Raw genomic sequence first — 18,573 nt, 5'->3', positions numbered from 1 at the left:
TCCTTATCATTTTCAAAGATAGTTTCATTAGGATAAAGAGCATTCATAACTTCTTCATTTAATTGTTGACCCGGTGCAACATCATGGCAAAATTGACTATCGAAAAATTGAAGATAAGGATTGTCACTATCAAGAATAATAGGTGGAGGAGGACGGGTAACAGGTCTGGGTCGGGGAGCCGGGGGAAGAGTAGTAGCTTGGCGACTAGATTCACCAATTTTAGATTTTCCCTTACCCTTACCACCAAAAATATTTTTCAAAGAAAATGCCATATTAAGTATAACTATACTAAATAAAACTAACAAAATTATAATATTAAAACTTAAGAGTTGGAACGCGTTTACCAAATTGACGAACAACTTCTTGAAAATTGAATATCGTTGAAGACTTGAAGACTTGAATACTTCAATTCACCAACTTCACAATTTTTCACGAAATTGCAATAATAAAGTAAGCAATTATAGAAAAAAATTAGAGGGAGATTGATGAATTTGTGAGTAAAAATGAAAGAATGGAGGGGTATTTATAGTTGAGAATTGGGTAAAAGTATAATTATAAAAAGTTTGGGGTTAAAGCAAAGTTTGGGGACCAAATAACTATTTTTTAAAGTCTCAACGGACCAATTTTGAAGCCCAACGGTCAGATTTTAAAATCTAGCCGTTGGGCATTTTCTTAATTTTTTTTTAAAAATAGCCGTTGAAGCCTGTTAGGCCCGTTGGGCCAGGTTGAACTGGCCCAGGCCCGCTTGCCGGTCCCGGGCTTAACGGTCCCGGGCTCACGGGCTTTTTTGTGTTGAACCGGCCCGTCACGGTCTTTTGCACCATTTAAGCCCAGGCCCGGGCCACAATACAGCCTTATCTCACGCTGTGTAAAAGCTTAAAGCAAATTAAAAGGGAAAAGGTAAGTGAATTTATGGGTAACAAGTATACTATTATAGTATATTGTATACTATTACAACATATTGTTACAGTATATTGCATATTATTACAGTATACTATAACAATATATTGTATACTATAATAGTATATTGTTGCATAGCTATATACATATTGTATACCATAGCGGTACACTGTAGCTATGTGCTTCTTTGATTTTCAAATAAAAATTTCGATCTCAATCACCTCAAATCAGCTCCAAATGCTATCAAATTTCAGTATGAACTTCCAGAAGGTACTATAAGCAATATTTAACAGCACCCACTTTGAATCAAACAAGAAATCTTCAAAAATAAAATTGAGCTTCAAACCCAACAATGGTGGATATTAAAATACACATAAAAATTTAGATGTGGGAAGCTTACTCGAAGATACTATAAGCAATATTTTATAGCACCACCTCAAATCAAACAATAAATCTTCAAAATAGTAGCACCACTTCAACAAAGCAATCATGAAAGAATAGGCGAATGGTGGCAGGGCTAGAGGCACAGGCATCTTTGAACATCTGGGAGGTTACTGAGCCAACGAGAATTTCAACTTTAGGACAAGTCTTGGCATAGTAGTTATGTAAACGCATGGGTAAACAAGGATGAACTTGTTGGGACTAACCATCTAAATATTAATCAGACCTTACTGCTGAATATGGACAAGGATTTCTTATCATTTTCCTTAATAGAATTGATGATCAAAGCAACTTCCTTCATGTTTGGCCTTGCATCTGGTGATGGCCTTACAAGGATTATTTTTTATATGGGAAAATATACGATTGGTATAAAGTGAGGAAGGTAAAATGAGGAGGAGGAAGAAGAAAGGCGGGTAAATAGTTTGGGGAGCATAGGTAGGAGTAGTAAACAGTTTGGATCTGGGCATTAAAGGGTAAATAGTTTGGAATTAATGGGTATAAAATGAGATTTTCTCGAAGCAAAAAGGTTTTAAAGTTTTCTATTGTTACTTTTTTCTACTCCTATTAGAGAATTAAAGAATTTAGACGAGCTAGAATTTAAGAAAAAAGATGGAGACTTTAAAATTTGTGGTATTAAAAGTTTAGTGATAAAAATTTTGTGGGATCATGATATTTGTATGATTATAAAAGTTTTTCATTAAGGGTGTACGCATGTAAATTTTATCGGAATTAAATCCGATCAAATAATTTGGACTATATATCAAATATATTTGTCCAAATAAATATTATGGGCTAATTTAATTATATTAATTATATAAATCTAATATATAAGGTCCAAATGCACGGGCTAACCCATTTAATTTGGCCACAAATGATGAGCCTATTTCATCAAGCCCAAGATGCCATCTTCCTAGAGGCCTAGATTGGTGCCACGTATCAAATGTCGTGGCACCCCAAGTCAACAAAAGAGTCAATAGGATCGTGCCACGTGTCACTATGACAAGGCATGCCAAGCCAAATCAAAAGGCCAATGAAATCACGCCACATGCGCACGTGACATGTTCTAGCCAATCAAATGCGGTCACGTAACACTTCAATTTGATTGGTCGAAAAGAGTTTGTTCTTATCATAACTCCTCCTTTCTACAACTATAAATAGGGGTCTTCATAACCCAGAAAAGACACCAGAAGTTATAACAAGAAGCAAGAAAGAGCTCGTGGATCAAACGCTGCTAATTCCTCCACAAGTTTCAAGCTTCAAGCAATCAAGTACAAGTTCAAGCAATCAAGTTTAAGCTCAAGAACGAAGAAAAAATCAAGTTCAAGCTCAATAACGAAGAGCAAATCAAGTTCAAGTTCAAGCAATCAAGCTCAAGCTCAAAAACGAAGAACAAATCAAGGTTCAAGAAATACGAGTTCAAATTAAAGTTCATGCTAGTTGAATTCAAGATCATCATTTGTGGCAACAACTATATATTCAAGGTCAAACTTGAAGGTCCTTGAATTTATTTACTATTGGAAAGAAGAATCAGAGGATTCATAGAGATTGTACACTCATATTACTTGGAATCAAATACTACATTTGTTGTAATATTTTTTGTCTTGATTTTATTTTCCTGATGCAATTTTATTGTCTACAAATTCTGGCATGCCCAGTGGAACAATCTCTACCTCTCATCTCCTCTTTTCAATCACCAAAATCCAAGAACGTCGAAATGGCTTTAAAAAAAATCAACTCCAGATCAACATCCACCAAGGCTGCTAACTCCAGGTTATATGTTGATGTGGAAAACATCCTCGATGTTACTTTTGGAAGCTTTAGACCAGTTACGAGGAGCAAAGCAAGGTCTTTAGGAAAACAAGCACTCCAAGTTTCGTCCGATTTAACCCCCGTTTTCGAATCGTCATCCTCAAAAGGAGCAAGATGCTTTATGAACGTACTCAAAGGAGGAAGAGATTGAAAAGATCAAGAAAACTCTAGCTCTTCTTGACCTCTCTGGATCCAAGAACTCTGTTGTGAAGGAAGATGATGATATTTCAAGTGATGGATCTTCCCCACTTACACCGCATAGCGTGAGCCATTAGAGAATCAATCTGTGTGACAATCCATGCTACTCCCCATCATCCACAATAATCAAGCAAGCCATGGTGACAAATACTTTATCTATGGAAGAGCAGTTTGCAAACTTGACGGAAGCAATCAATGGCTTGACCAAGTGCATGCAAAATCAAGATGCTAGAATTGACAAACTAACGGGCAGGGTGGGAATCTTGATGGAAGAAGAATCCACCCATGCACCTCGCAAGCTCCCAGAGGTTCCAAAGAGTAATTCTCCCCCAAGACTAAGGCTATCCCTGTCTCATTTGAAGGGATGATTCCAATCGGTTAACTAAAGGAGTTTATTGAAGGAACTATTAAAAACAAGTACAAAGTTGTTACCAAGTCCTCTCTTACATACGCAAAGCCATATACTGCGAGGATCGATATGTTGAAGATGCATGTTGGCTATTAACCTCCAAAGTTTTAGCAGTTTGATGGAAAAGGCAATCCAAAGCAACACGTGGCACACTTTGTTGAGACATGCAACAACGCTGGGACTTATAGAGATTACCTCGTCGAGCAGTTTGTCCGATCGCTAAAAGGAAAAACTTTTGATTGGTATAAAGACCTCGAGGTAGGATCTATTGATAGCTGGGATCAACTAGAGCAAGAGTTCCTCAATCGTTTTTATAGCACAAGGCGCACTGTGAGCATGGTGGAACTTACAAACACTCATCAATGGAAAGGTGAACCAGTTATCAACTTTATCAATCGTTGGAGGAATGCAAGCCTCAACGGCAAAGACAAGCTTAGTGAAGCTTCTGGCATAGAGATGTGCATCCAAGGCATGCATTGGGGACTACGCTACATCTTGTAAGGTATCAAGCCTAGCGCAATTGAAGAACTCACAACTCGTGCCCATGACATGGAGTTGAGCATAGCCTCCGCTAGAAATGAAAGTCTACTCATCTATGAACCTCGCAAAGGGAATGACAAGCAAGAAGTCAGGAAATGGAGTAAGTTCGTACCCAAGTCTGAAAACAAAGAAGCTATGAATATCAACACATCACCTGTGAAGTTCACGACGAAGGTGAGCAAGAAGCAGAGTACGAAATCCACTTCTTTTCAAGATAAGCTAAGTGGAAAGTTGACTTTAAAAGAAATACAAGAGAAGGAGTACCATTTCTGGATTTTGATATGCCAACAATTTTTGAAGAACTCCTTAAGTTAAATCTCATTGAGCTTCCGGAGATGAAGTGGCCAAATGAAGCTGGGAGAATGAATGACCCAAATTACTGCAAATACCATCGACTTGTGAGCCACCCTCTAGATAAGTACTTTGTCTTCAAGGACAAAGTTATGGACTTAGCTTGTGAAAAGAAGATCGTGCTTGAAGATGAGAAAGCAAGTGCAAACCAAGTCTTTATCACCTTTGGTTCATCTAGTCCAAATGAATTATGTAGTTTTAAAGAAAGTAAAGATGAAGAATTACTGGGGAACAACAAAGTTGAAGTTGATCAACCTGATGATGATGAAGGTTGGACGTTGGTGACTCGTCGTAGGCGCCATAAAAGGATTCCACAAAAAGAATCAATAAAACAACCAATAAGGAAGATGGTGGTAAAAAGACCAAGGAAACAAATCCAGTTAAACATTTAAAGAAGACAAAAGTGGAAGTGCACCACCCTCAAAAGACACGACATTCAGTGACCTTGGAGGAGTTCTTGACAAGTTGGTTCCGCACGAAGATTTTTCATAATGGTAATGAGGGCTTTTGTTGCTATGCTGGCAAAGAGGAAGAAAAGAATGATGAACTACCGTAGGCACCATCTTCAGAAGAGCTCATCGTGTCTATTCCTCAAGAAGTTAATGTTTGTAAGGAAAAAGTTACGTTCACAAATGACGATCTTCTACTAGGTGACTCTCCTCATAACCGCCCGTTGTACTTGGTTGTCTATATGTGCGATGAAAGAGTAAATCAAATTTTGGTTGATTGAGGATCCTCAGTGAACATCTTGCCAATTCGCACTGTGAAAGAACTTTCCATTCCCATGAATGAACTCTCGGAAAGTGATGTGATGATTCAAGGATTCAACCAAAGGGGGAAAGAGCCATAAGCACGATTAGGTTGGGGATCACCATTGAAGATATGCAATCAAGTGCATGGTTGCATGTGATCGATGCAAAGACTTTATACAACGTCTTCCTTGGAAGGCCTTGGATACATGGGAATAAAGTGGTTCCATCTACCTACCATCAATGTTTGAAGTACTACGAGGGTGAAGTCGAGAAGAAGATAGTTGATGATGACGAGCCATTCACCGACGCTGAGTCACACTTAACTGATGTCTACTTGAAGAACAGTATTGTGAAAGAGCTAAAACCTGACGATGTCACGAATGGCAAGAATGATGAGTCCATGACTAAAAGAGCTGAGGTGACTGTTGGTAAAGCCAAAGCTATAAGTGAGGAGGTACAACCTAACTCGGATAAATCTTATAGAGTGGATATTGTGTTTTATGGTAAGAAAGTAATTCATGCGCTCCAATATGTCCCTAAAAAGAAGAAAGATGAAGGTGAATCATTTGATCTCCAAACTAATATGTTAAAGGGGTTAACTCTTCCGGTCAAACGAATTGAGGCAGTAAAGTTGTCCTCAATGCCACTTGCAGGGTTTGTGGCCCAAAATCATTTACAGAATGTGGCACTCCCTACAAAGCGAGCAAATGAATGTTTTGATCCTAATGCTTACGGGCTATTTGCAAAAGTTGTATACAATCCCAATGAGCCATCAAAGTTAGGGAAGCTCCCATCATAAGATACTACGAGGAAACCATATGAAGATTTGGGATACAAGAAACCGTCACTAGTGCACATCTCCATAAGAAGGGTGAGCAACAATTATATCACGTAGAAGATGAATCAGCCGCTTCTAACAGGCCTTTTATCTTTGATCGACATGGAAAATCAACTGTGAGGACTTCCGTATTTGAAATATTGGGTCCATTACAGAAACAGAACAAGTTCTAGAGAAATCATCAAAGTAAAAAAATACCCGCTTTGCCTAGAATCCAGAAGATCTCTAATGATTTCAAAATTTTGGTTCCTTCTAGAATGAAGCTACAAACAAAACTTGTGGTTTACTGTAAAGAAGTACTGAAGGTAAAGCCATACATTGTGGTCTACAATAGAGAACGTGACGAAGACGAAGAATGTATGGGTTCTTCGTATCATGTTACTGCACAAAGAGAGCATGATGTTTCCTCTCTAATGGAAAATGATGAGAAATTCAAGGATGTTTCACCGTGTTATCACATATCCTTCAATGATGGGGACCCTCAAGAAGATGAAAATGCAAAGGATGCTCTGCCTGAACTTAAAGAAGGGGTAAAGCCAACAGTGGACACTTTAAAAGAAGTAAACCTTGGCACTGATGAAGAACCGAGGTCTACTTATCTAAGTGCTTTACTAGCAACCGATGAAGAAGGAACTTATATGGAGTTACTCAAGGAGTTTAAGGATGTCTTTGATTGGAGTTACAAAGAAATGCCTGGCTTGGACCCTAAAGTAGCAGTCTATCACGTTGCAGTCAAGAATGGCGCTTATCCTGTTAAGCAAGCTCAAAGGCGCTTTAGGCCAGACTTGGTTCCTTTGATTGAAAGTGAAGTTAACAAACTCATTGAAGCTGGCTTTATTCGTGAAGTTAAATACCCAATATGGGTCTCAAGTATTGTCCCTTTAAGGAAGAAGAATGGCCAGATTATGGTGTACTTGCCTTTAGGGATCTCAATAATGCGTGTCCCAATGATAAATTCCCGCATCCTATTCCAGATCTGAAGATCGATGTTACTACTAGTTATGAGGCAATGTCTTTCATGGACAGTTCATCGGGCTATATCCAAATTCGCATGGCACCAAAAGATGAAGAGCTTACTGCATTTCGCACCCACTAGGGTATTTGTTGCTACAAGGTAATGCCTTTTGGCTTGAAGAACGCTGGTGCCACTTACCAAAGAGCTATGCAAAATATTTTGATGACCTTCTCCACAAGAATGTTGAATGTTGTATGGACGACTTGGTGGTAAAACCAAGAAAGGTAGGCGACCATTTGAAAGACTTGAGAATGGTGTTTGAATTGCTCCGGAGGTACCAACTTAGTATGAATCAATTGAAATGCGCCTTTGGATTTACTTCTAGAAAGTTCCTTGGTTTCATCATCCAACATCGAGGGATCGAAATTGATCAAGCCAAAATGGATGCAATTTTGAAAATGCCTGAGCATCGCGATATTCATGAATTGAAAAGTCTGCAAGGAAAGCTAGCATACCTTAGGAGGTTCACCTCAAACCTAGTTGGGAGGTGCCAACCATTCAGTCGCCTCATGAAGAAAGGCGTTCCTTTCAAGTGGGACCAAGCTAGTACCAATGCCTTTGAAAGCATCAAAACTTACTTGATGAAGCCTCCAGTTTTGACAACCCCTATACCTAGAAAGCCGTTGATACTATATATTTTAGCATAAGTGATGAGTGGTGATTTAACCACTCATTCTAGTCTTTTTTCTTTAGTTTTTATGTCTTTTAACTATAATATGAGGTTGTTTATGGTGTGTATTGTTAGTTTTCAGGTAAATGATGCCATGAAAATGATTTGAATTAAATTGAAGTGGAATTGAGCTAAAAAGGTTGAAAATAATGCAAAACTCTTTAGGGATTCTGCATCTGCGGAAGATTGGTCGCAGAAGCGACCTCGCATTTGCGTGAAATTGCCCGCATCTACGGAGCTGAGCATACTTGCCCTGGGACCACATCTGCGAGTCAAGAACCGTATCTGCGGTTGCGCATCTATGTGTGGGAGCCCGCACCTGCAGAGGCAGAAGTCACTTCAAATGTCCGTATCTGTGCTAATGTATCCACATCTGCAGAGCCGCACCTGCAAGGATTCTTCTGCAGATGCGGCCAACGGGCACCAAACCTGGACTATAATGATATTTCACATTTTCTCAATTCCAAACCCACAAATACATGACCAAGCCTATTGGGAACATATCTTTGGCTTATTTTCAGTCCTCAAGACTAGAGAGAACAAGTTTTGGGGGCTAGGGTTTGCACACACACTTTGGTCTTGAAGATTTGAAGCTTTTGGTTGAGAATTTATTACCCATTTATGTTCATTTCTTCATTTCCTTGCTTTCTATTGTATATATAAGTGTGTAGTATTTATTCCCACACTTGGATCTTGTTTATGGAAATATTCATATTTTAAGTGTGGATTAAATATCTTGTTGTACTTATGTATTGAATGATTTTTTATCTTTTATGAAGTGAGTTTTGTTTCTTTAATTATTCTTGTTCTTTAATGTTTCCAAAGGTTAACCTTAGGACTCGCCCATTAGCTTCGAATTAATTTTGGGAAAGATTATTTCGGGTTGGGAAAGATTAATTAACAAGAACTTGAGGCTTTAAACCTCATTTTATAGATTCTACCTAGGGATATGATTGAACTACTTGTAGCCATATCCGAGTGTGCTTAATCTCTTAATTGTTTCAGGGATAATTCAATTAGTAAGTCTTGTTAGTCTTCGGAAAAAGCTAATATTGAATTATTACCCGAGGCTAAGTAACATAAACTCGCGCATGTTTGTAAAATCGTGAAATATATTGAATCATTACTTGAGTGTAATTCCCAATGCATCCATACTTGTAGCCATTGATCAGTTTACTTGCTTTCTATGTTAGTTTATATTTTTTGCATTTAGGTATAAACATTTTCTATAAGTGTTTGACATTGCATAACAAGTGATAATTCTCTTACATTCTTAATCGCCTATATATTGTTCTCTGTGGGATTCGACCCCAACTCATAGTTGGGTAAGTTATACTACATGCGACCATGTCCATTTACTTTTTAGTAGTGGATTTGGACGTCATCAAAATTGGCACCGTTGTTGGGGAATAATTTGGCATTATTTAGGTTGTTTGAGAAATAAGCGTAAGTGCTTTGGTCCAAACTTGTGAATATTTGTGTAATTATTTTTCTTACCTTGGTCTATTTTTCTTGTTTGTTTTTTGTTCATTTTCTTAGTTTTGAAAAATGGCATCATATAATGAAAATTGTTCGGATGGTAGTTGTTCATACTTTGATGACCCTTATCCTTAATTAATCTCTTAATTGTTTCAGGGATAATTCAATTAGTAAGTCTTGTTAGTCTTTGGAAGAAGCTAATATTGAATTATTACCCGAGGCTAAGTAATATAAACTCGCGCATGTTTGTAAAATCGTGAAATATATTGGATCATTACTTGAGTGTAATTCCCAATGCATCCATACTTGTAGCCATTGATCAGTTTACTTGCTTTCTATGTTAGTTTATATTTTTTGCATTTAGGTATAAACATTTTCTAAAACCAATTTTAAGTGTTTGACATTGCATAACAAGTGATAATTCTCTTACATTCTTAATCGCCTATATATTGTTCTCTGTGGGATTCGACCCCAACTCATAGTTGGGTAAGTTATATTACACGCGACCATGTCCATTTACTTTTTAGTAGTGGATTTGGACGTCATCAAAATTGGCACCATTGCTGGGGAATAATTTGGCATTATTTAGGTTGTTTGAGAAATAAGCGTAAGTGCTTTGGGCCAAACTTGTGAATATTTGTGTAATTATTTTTCTTACCTTGGTCTATTTTTCTTGTTTGTTTTTTGTTCATTTTCTTAGTTTTGAAAAATGGCATCATATAATAAAAATTGTTCGGATGGTAGTTATTCATACTTTGATGACCCTTGTCCTTAACTAATCTCTTAATTGTTTTAGGGATAATTCAATTAGTAAGTCTTGTTAGTCTTCGAAAGAAGCTAATATTGAATTATACCCGAGGCTAAGTAACATAAACTCGCGCATGTTTGTAAAATCGTGAAATATATTGGATTATTACTTGAGTGTAATTTCCAATGCATCTATACTTGTAGCCATTGATCATTTTACTTGCTTTATATGTTAGTTTATATTTTTTGCATTTAGGTATAAATATTTTCTATAAGTGTTTGACATTGCATAACAAGTGATAATTCTCTTACATTCTTAATCGCCTATATATTGTTCTCTGTGGGGTTCGACCCCAACTCATAGTTGGGTAAGTTATATTACATGCGACCATGTCCATTTACTTTTTAGTAGTGGATTTGGACGTCATCAAAATTGGCACCGTTGCTGGGGAATAATTTTGCATTATTTAGGTTGTTTGAGAAATAAGCGTAAGTGCTTTGGTCCAAACTTGTGAATATTTGTGTAATTATTTTTCTTACCTTGGTCTCTTTTTCTTGTTTGTTTTTTGTTCATTTTCTTAGTTTTGAAAAATGGCATCATATAATGAAAATTGTTCGGATGGTAGTTGTTCATACTTTGATAACCCTTGTCCTTAATTAATCTCTTAATTGTTTTAGGGATAATTCAATTAGTAAGTCTTGTTAGTCTTCTGAAGAAGCTAATATTGAATTATTACCCGAGGCTAAGTAACATAAACTCGCGCATGTTTGTAAAATCGTGAAATATATTGGATCATTACTTGAGTGTAATTCACAAAGCATCCATACTTGTAGCCATTGATCATTTTACTTGCTTTCTATATTAGTTTATATTTTTTGCATTTAGGTATAAACATTTTCTAAAACCAATTTTAAGTGTTTGACATTGCATAACAAGTGATAATTCTCTTACATTCTTAATCGCCTATATATTGTTCTCTGTGGGATTCGACCCCAACTCATAGTTGGGTAAGTTATATTACATGCGACCATTTCCATTTACTTTTTAGTAGTGGATTTGGACGTCATCAAAATTGGCACCGTTGCTGGGGAATAATTTGGCATTATTTAGGTTGTTTGAGAAATAAGCGTAAGTGCTTTGGTCCAAACTTGTGAATATTTGTGTAATTAGTTTTCTTACCTTGGTCTGTTTTTCTTGTTTGTTTTTTGTTCATTTTCTTAGTTTTGAAAAATGGCATCATACAATGAAAATTGTTCGGATGGTAGTTGTTCATACTTTGATGACCCTTGTCCTTATTGTGGAGGACCACACTCGTGGCAAATTTTTTTAAATTCTCCTGGGGGTGGATTGTGCACACAATATCAAACCCATGAGTGGAGTATTTGTGATAAGTGTGGTTGTCAAAATGGTCATTGGAATGATTGTGATTATTTGTCCTTCCCTTCCCCAAGCCCCCACTATGATGATTCTACTTTTTTATATGATACTTATAAGGATGTGGAGGTGGAAGAAATTGAGCAAGGTCAAAATGGAGAGTTCAAGTTCATGTCAGAATGCCTACTTGAAGGAGGAAACAAAGAGCAAAGTGCCTTGGAGGAGCTGTTAGAAAATAGTCTCCTAAATGACTTGGCGCTTGAATGGTTGAACTCACAAATAGGTGAAATTCTTGAAGCTTTAGAGGTCCAAAAAGCCTCGGAAGTTAATGATAGACAAAAATCTTCCTTAGAGGTTGAAGCCAAAAATCCTTCCTTGGCACTTGATCAAAACCAAGAAGAACTCTCAAATGCTCAAATGAGTAGATGATTCTCATGTTGGAAGCCATTCTTGAAAATGAGGAGAAGCAAAGCTTGGCACTCGAGGGCTTGAAACAAGGCTTGACTCAAAATGACGAGCGTATTCGCACTTTGGAAGATCAAATGAGAATATTGGTTGAGGCTCACTAGACCCACCAACTTGAGAGTGTGGAAAGAAGTCAAGAAGAGTCCGATTTCGAGGAAGAAAGTGAACTTTACTTTGAGGAATCAAGAATTGAACATCCACCGACCGACTCCATGAGTGTTTGTGATGCCAAGAAAAATATGGAATTAGAGTCAACCGGTGTAAATAAAAATATGGTTGAAATTGACTCTAGTCCGGGGGAAAAAGAGGATGTCAAAATCCGGGAAGAATTGCAATTTGGAGGTTTGATGTCGCATTCCAAGCATTTTTTAACATTGGAATTGTGTGGTGATATGGAAAGTGAACCACACGAGTCAACGGGGGATTGCGAGGAGGAAAGTCAAATGCCATACATCTTACAATTTGAGGGAACAAGAAGGCAAAATGACATTCCTCACATGAAAGCCAAGAAGTACAAAGTGAAGAAATTAAGGCTTGGCTTGACCATCTACTTGACACCTCCCACCGCTCGTGGTCACAAGCTTGATTCCAAGTTGGGTGCCCAATTCATATCATCAAAGTGGTGAGAAAATGGTAAAGTGATTTGCATCATGCCACGACGTTAAATGCGACGCTTGGTGGAAAGCAACCCATCGTTTTCAAAAATTTTAATCATTTTTGAAATTTTCTTTTTCAAAATAGCTTAGAATATTATTTTTGACTAATCTACAAAGTTTCAGATTGTTTGGAGTTGAATTAAGTAGTTTGGGATATTGGAACGACCCAAAATAGTAGCTGCCTAGAATTGGCCACTAGAACCTGTTGTAACCTCACCTGTGAAAAATTCATGCAGGTGCACTACCGCAGAAGCGGTTTTCCAGCAGCAGATGTGCATATTACGCAGATGCAGTTCATTTGCCGTAGAAGCGGCTGCACAGAAGCGTTAAATAAACAGCAGGTGCGGAAATAAGGCAAGTTTAATTAACTGAGCCCTCATTTCATCAGATATTTTCTAAAGCTTTTTCCCCAAAATCCAAAATTCCCCATCACTCACATACTCAAATTCTCCATTGCTCTTGATTTCTAGTGCTCTCACTCAAGGCAACAGAGGTATCTCTCATCTACTCCTCTCTTCTACTTCTCTTTTCTTTTTTGTTCTTCTTCATATCATCTATTCTACAGTCTCATTTTTAATTTTTTTGCTTCTATTTTCAGTTTAGTCGCTATTCGCTTTAGGAAGTGAGGGAAAATGGTTTAGAGTGTATGTGTGTGTGCTGCTACTGCTAAAACAAATTGTTGGGAAGTCTGAGTACCATTTTCAATTCAAAAAGCATATGTTCATCATTGCTTGCAGGATGTTCGACAAATTGTCTAAAAGAAAATTGCTTGAGAAGTGCCACAAAATCAGTCTCAATAGAATCGTAGTTTCATGTACTGCACTAATTTAGAAGTCTTGAGTATAAATTAGGTGCTAAAAATCATGATAGAGATCAAAAGGAGTTGAAAAATTCTGGGTGTTTGAACCCTTAGACAAAACCCACAAAAGTGGAAAAGGTGCCGCAGATGCGGCCTCACACTTGTATTGACTATTTCATAGGTGCGATTTTTGGCATATTAAGAAAAATCACAGAAGCGGGGGAAAATCCGCAGATGCGGGACCGCACCTGCGATGGTCTTTCCATAGGTGCGGAAACTGGGCAGATTCTGCAATTCCAGTAGCTTTGCAACTGGAGCTTTCTGGGCCTGTTCAACTTGATTCTTTGGCCTAATTGCATTTTTTTAAAATTGCTTAACATGATTCTATTGCCTGAAAAACATTGTTTTGATTTTGTGAAGGTACTTTAAGCTAAAATGGACCCAAACATGAACGAAAATGCTCTGCTACATCATGAAATTGAGGAGGAGGTTGATGGACCATTTGATAACTCACGCTTCATGTCGACTGATTGTCACCACAGATATTATGACAACCTCATCACCAAATAGATAGTGATAGAAAAAGGGATCGCCGATGAGAAATTGGCTGAGCTACTCCCAGAATTCTATGGCAGGCTACAAACCTATGGATGGTCATGCTTCATTCCTACTCCGTGCAAAGCCAATGAGGAGTGGGTTCATGAATTTTATGCCAATCTTAAGTGTACAAACTTTGCCAACCCACAACTTACCATAAGGGGTACGATAGTGAGGTTTGGGATTGAGAAAAACACTCGGGATTCCTAACCACCCACTCGAGCCAGTGCTAGAAAGAGATCATTGCAACAACGCAGAATTGCTTGTGTCTAAGCTCTATCCCGCAAGCATGACAACAAAATGGGGCAACAAGAGAAGGAGTTTGAAATCGATCGACTTCACCGCTGAAGCAAAGATATGGCTCTATATCCTCTGCAACAGAGTATCACCCTGTCGGAATGTTTCTGATGTATCATACACTAGAGCCCTAATCATTGCATGCCTTCTTGACGGCATTCCTATGAATGTTGGTCACTATATCTTGAGAGAGCTGAGAGAGTACTTGCACGATGACAACTCAGGGTTGATGTTTCCTTTACTGATCACAGAGGTGTGTAGGTGGGCAGAGGTTGAGGTGCGTAGCACCGATCATTGGTTGCCCGCAGACAAACTCCTTCATCCATTGAGAGTAACGGGGGAGGGGAGTGCAGTAAAAAGCAAGAAGAGGAAAGTCACCACTACTGTTGCCATTCTAGAGTCATCCTTACAGGAAGCTACACTCGAGGGACCATTTGGGGTGCTAAACTCCCATCTTGCATCCATTCGGGAGTTAGTATCACAGCTCCCTAGTGGCCCCTCATCCTCCCAGCCTAGGCTCGAGTACTTCACCAGGGGTGGCATGAAGACCTATTTAGATGCACAGAAAAAGCAGGCAAAATCTCATGAGAAAATAGCAGCATCTGTTGGCATACTCGAGACAGCCTATGGCAACTTGGCCAAGGCACATGCAGATCTTCAGTCAGACTTCTAGAAGGAGAAGGTGAAGAATAATAAGAAGGGAAAGTTTATGATCAAGATGTGGAGAGGCATAAAGGCTATCTTCAAATGGGGGCAGCCGAACAGGAAGATACCAGTTGCAGAAGATGATGATAGCGAAGGGTATTCTTGCATGTGAAACACTGCTGGTGATGATGATGATGAGGCTGTGAGTTCTGCACAGTAGTGATTAGCCTTCTCCCCAGTCTGTTAGTCTGATGCAGACCTCAGGGAGGCCCTCAAAATACTTGTATTTTGTTTTGATATTGTGCAGTGATGACACTACAATGTTATTAGTTGAGGGTGGCTTTAGGGAGTACATTTTGTTTATACATTGCTACTTTGACTTGTGCCCTTGCCGGAATTATTCTCTTGTATGGATATTGTGTGCCCTTGCCGGGCTTGTTTTGTTATTGCTTATCATGTGCTCTTGCCGAGCGTAGTTGTAAGTGGTTATATATGTGTAGATTAGTCACTTTTGTTGTTCTATTTTATTGTTTTCTTTCTTCCTTTATTTATTCTTTAGTAGTTTATTGTTTATGTTATTTTTTCTCCTTTAGTATTAGTTGTTGTTAATTATTTTCTTTAGTAGTTTTCATTATTTTGATTTCTTTAATAGTATTTCCTTGGGTTTTCTTTATGCTATGGTTCTTTCCCGAGGAACATTTTTGTGTTGAACCGGGTGACTTTTCTCTATGATGGATGGCGTGACAACTTTCTTAAGGGAATTAGTCGTGTTTTGTTATATGGAGACTTTTGATTATTTGGTACTAATAGAATTAGTCTCTTGTATGTGAAATGTGAAATGTGAAATACCCCTCTGAATTTTAGTTTTAAATTGAAAAGTAAATGCATGGGAAGGAATAATTTTTGTGATAACTTTTTGGCTCTTTTAGTGACTCTTTGCCCACTAGTTGGCATGATATTGCTCTAAATGCTCTAATAATAAATAATAAAAAAATAGTAAAATTGATCTTTCTTGACTAGTTCATGTGCCATGTATGTTAGTTTGTATTAGAAATAATTCTTGTGTTTACTTATATCATCTAGAACTTGCCCGGTTGGTCTTTCAATGCTAATGTTAGTTATGTTTAGTTGGAGGGATGACCTTAGGCATTCTTTGTGATCTTTGAAAAACCTCTTTAGCGTTTTAAGCCTACCATTGCATAAATATTATCACTAGCTTACCTCCATTTGAGCCTTTAACCTTTTCTTTGGCCACCTCATTACAAACTTTTACCCTTTTGTGAAATAATTCCATCTTTTGAACCCGTCCCTCCTTGAATATTGATAATGAGGCTAAAATCCTAAGTTGGGGGTGTTGGTGTCAAAGTGAAAATTGGTAAGGTTGTATTGAGGTATAATTACTCAAGCTCCAAAAGGAAATAGTTATATAAAAAAAAATATGTCGATATAAATATGGAGTCTTGAGAAAATCAGAGAGGAACTGCATGGTGGTTCTATATTGGTAACTAGATGCCAATAAAGGCTATGTGGTTTAAAAAGAAGCAAAATGCAAAATAAAGACAAATGTGAGTAGTGTTCAAGGAGGGTGTCGTCACTTGTATCCAAATGCTTATCCTACCCTTTCCTAAAACTACATTACAAGCTTAAAAAGTCCTTATGGGATCTCCAAATGAATGTTTTTGAATAGGCAGCAAATTAAAATAAGGGCAAGCTTATGGCATGATATTTCATAACACTTGAAATTCTTTTTGAGAGTGAGCGTCTTTGTGCATTTGTCCCTTGTGTTATTATTGTAAATATGGTGATTTTGAGACTTTCTTTCTTGTGAGGGCACATGAATTAGGATGGATTGGTAATATTATTGTATCCGGAAATGAGTAAATGAAGTATATGTAGTGGACTAGTGTTTTTGAGTCACTTCTTGAGGCTTTTTATTGTCACTTGATTACTTTGAAAATCCTTTGCGTTTCTTGAAAGTTTTTTTAAATGAGGGAGTTATTTGGTTAAGATTCACGTGCTTGAGCCTAATTATTAGTACCATCCAAATCCATAAGTATGGTGCTTAATTGGAGAATGTGATTTGCAAATGATAGCAATACTACTTGTGCTTTAAATGGTAGAGCCTCATTGAAGTGTTGATTTTGATTTGCTTGAGGACAAGCAAAAGCTTTAAGTTGGGGGTGTTGATGAGTGGTAATTTTACCACTCATTCTAGTCTCTTTTCTTTGGTTTTTATGTCCTTTAACTATAATATGAGGCCATTTATGGTGTGTATTGTTAGATTTTTAGGTAAATGATGCCATGAAGTGATTTGAATTCAATTGAAGTGAAATTGAGCAACAAAGGTTAAAAACAATGCAACACTCTTTAGGGATTCTGCATCTGCGGAAGATTAGTCGCAGAAGTGACCTCGCATCTGCGTGAAATTGCCCGCATCTGCGGTGCTGAGCATACTTGCCCTGGGACCGCATCTGCGAGTCAAGAACCGCATCTACGATTGTGAATCTGCTCATGGGAGCCCGCACCTGCGGAGCTAGAAGTCACTTCAAATGTCCGCATCTGCGCTAACGTATCCGCATCTGCGGAGCCGCACCTACGAGGATTCTTCTGCAGGTGCGGGCAACGGGCATCAGACCCGTAGTATAATGAAATTTTATATTTCTCAGTTCTAAACCTACAAATACACGACCAAGCCTATTGGGAACAGATATTTGGCTTATTTTCAGTCCTCAAGAAAAGAGAGAACTAGTTTTGGGAGCTAGGTTTGCACACACACTTTGGTTTTGAAGATTTGAAGCTTTTGGTTGAGAATTTCTTACCCATTTATGTTCATTTCTTCATTTTCTTGCTTTGTATTGTGTATCTAAGTGTGTAGTATTTATTCCCACACTTGGATCTTGTTTATGAAAATATTCATATTTAAAGTCTGGATTAAATATCTTGTTGTGCTTATGTATTGAATGATTTTTTATCTTTTATGAAGTGAGTTATTGTATTTTTAATTATTCTTGTTCTTTAATATTTCCAAAGGTTAACCCTAGGACTCGCTCATTAACTTCAAATTAATTTTGGGAAAGATTATTTGGGGTTGGGAAAGATTAATTAACAAGAACTTGAGGCTTTAACCCTCATTTTATATATTCTACCTAGGGATAGGATTGAACTACTTGTAGCCATATCCGAGTGTGCTTAATCTCTTAATTATTTTAGGGATAATTCAATTAGTAAGTCTTGTTAGTCTTCGGAAGAAGCTAATATTGAATTATTACCCGAGGCTAAGTAACATAAACTCGCTCATATTTATAAAATCGTAAAATACATTGGATCGTTACTTGAGTATAATTCCCAATTCATCCATACTTGTAGCCATTGATCATTTTACTTGCTTTCTAGGTTAGTTTACATTTTTGCATTTAGGTATAAACATTTTCTAAAACCAATTCTAAGTTTTAGGTATTGCATAACAAGTGATAATTTTCTTACATTCCTAATCGCCTATATATTGTTCTCTGTGGGATTTGACTCCGACTCATAGTTGGGTAAATTATATTGCATGTGACCATGTCCATTTACTTTTTAGAAGTGAATTT

The sequence above is a fragment of the Nicotiana tabacum genome, chromosome 1 (genome assembly GCF_000715075.1).
Source record: "Nicotiana tabacum cultivar K326 chromosome 1, ASM71507v2, whole genome shotgun sequence".
NCBI lineage: Eukaryota > Viridiplantae > Streptophyta > Magnoliopsida > Solanales > Solanaceae > Nicotiana > Nicotiana tabacum.
This window is presented reverse-complemented; position numbering follows the sequence as displayed.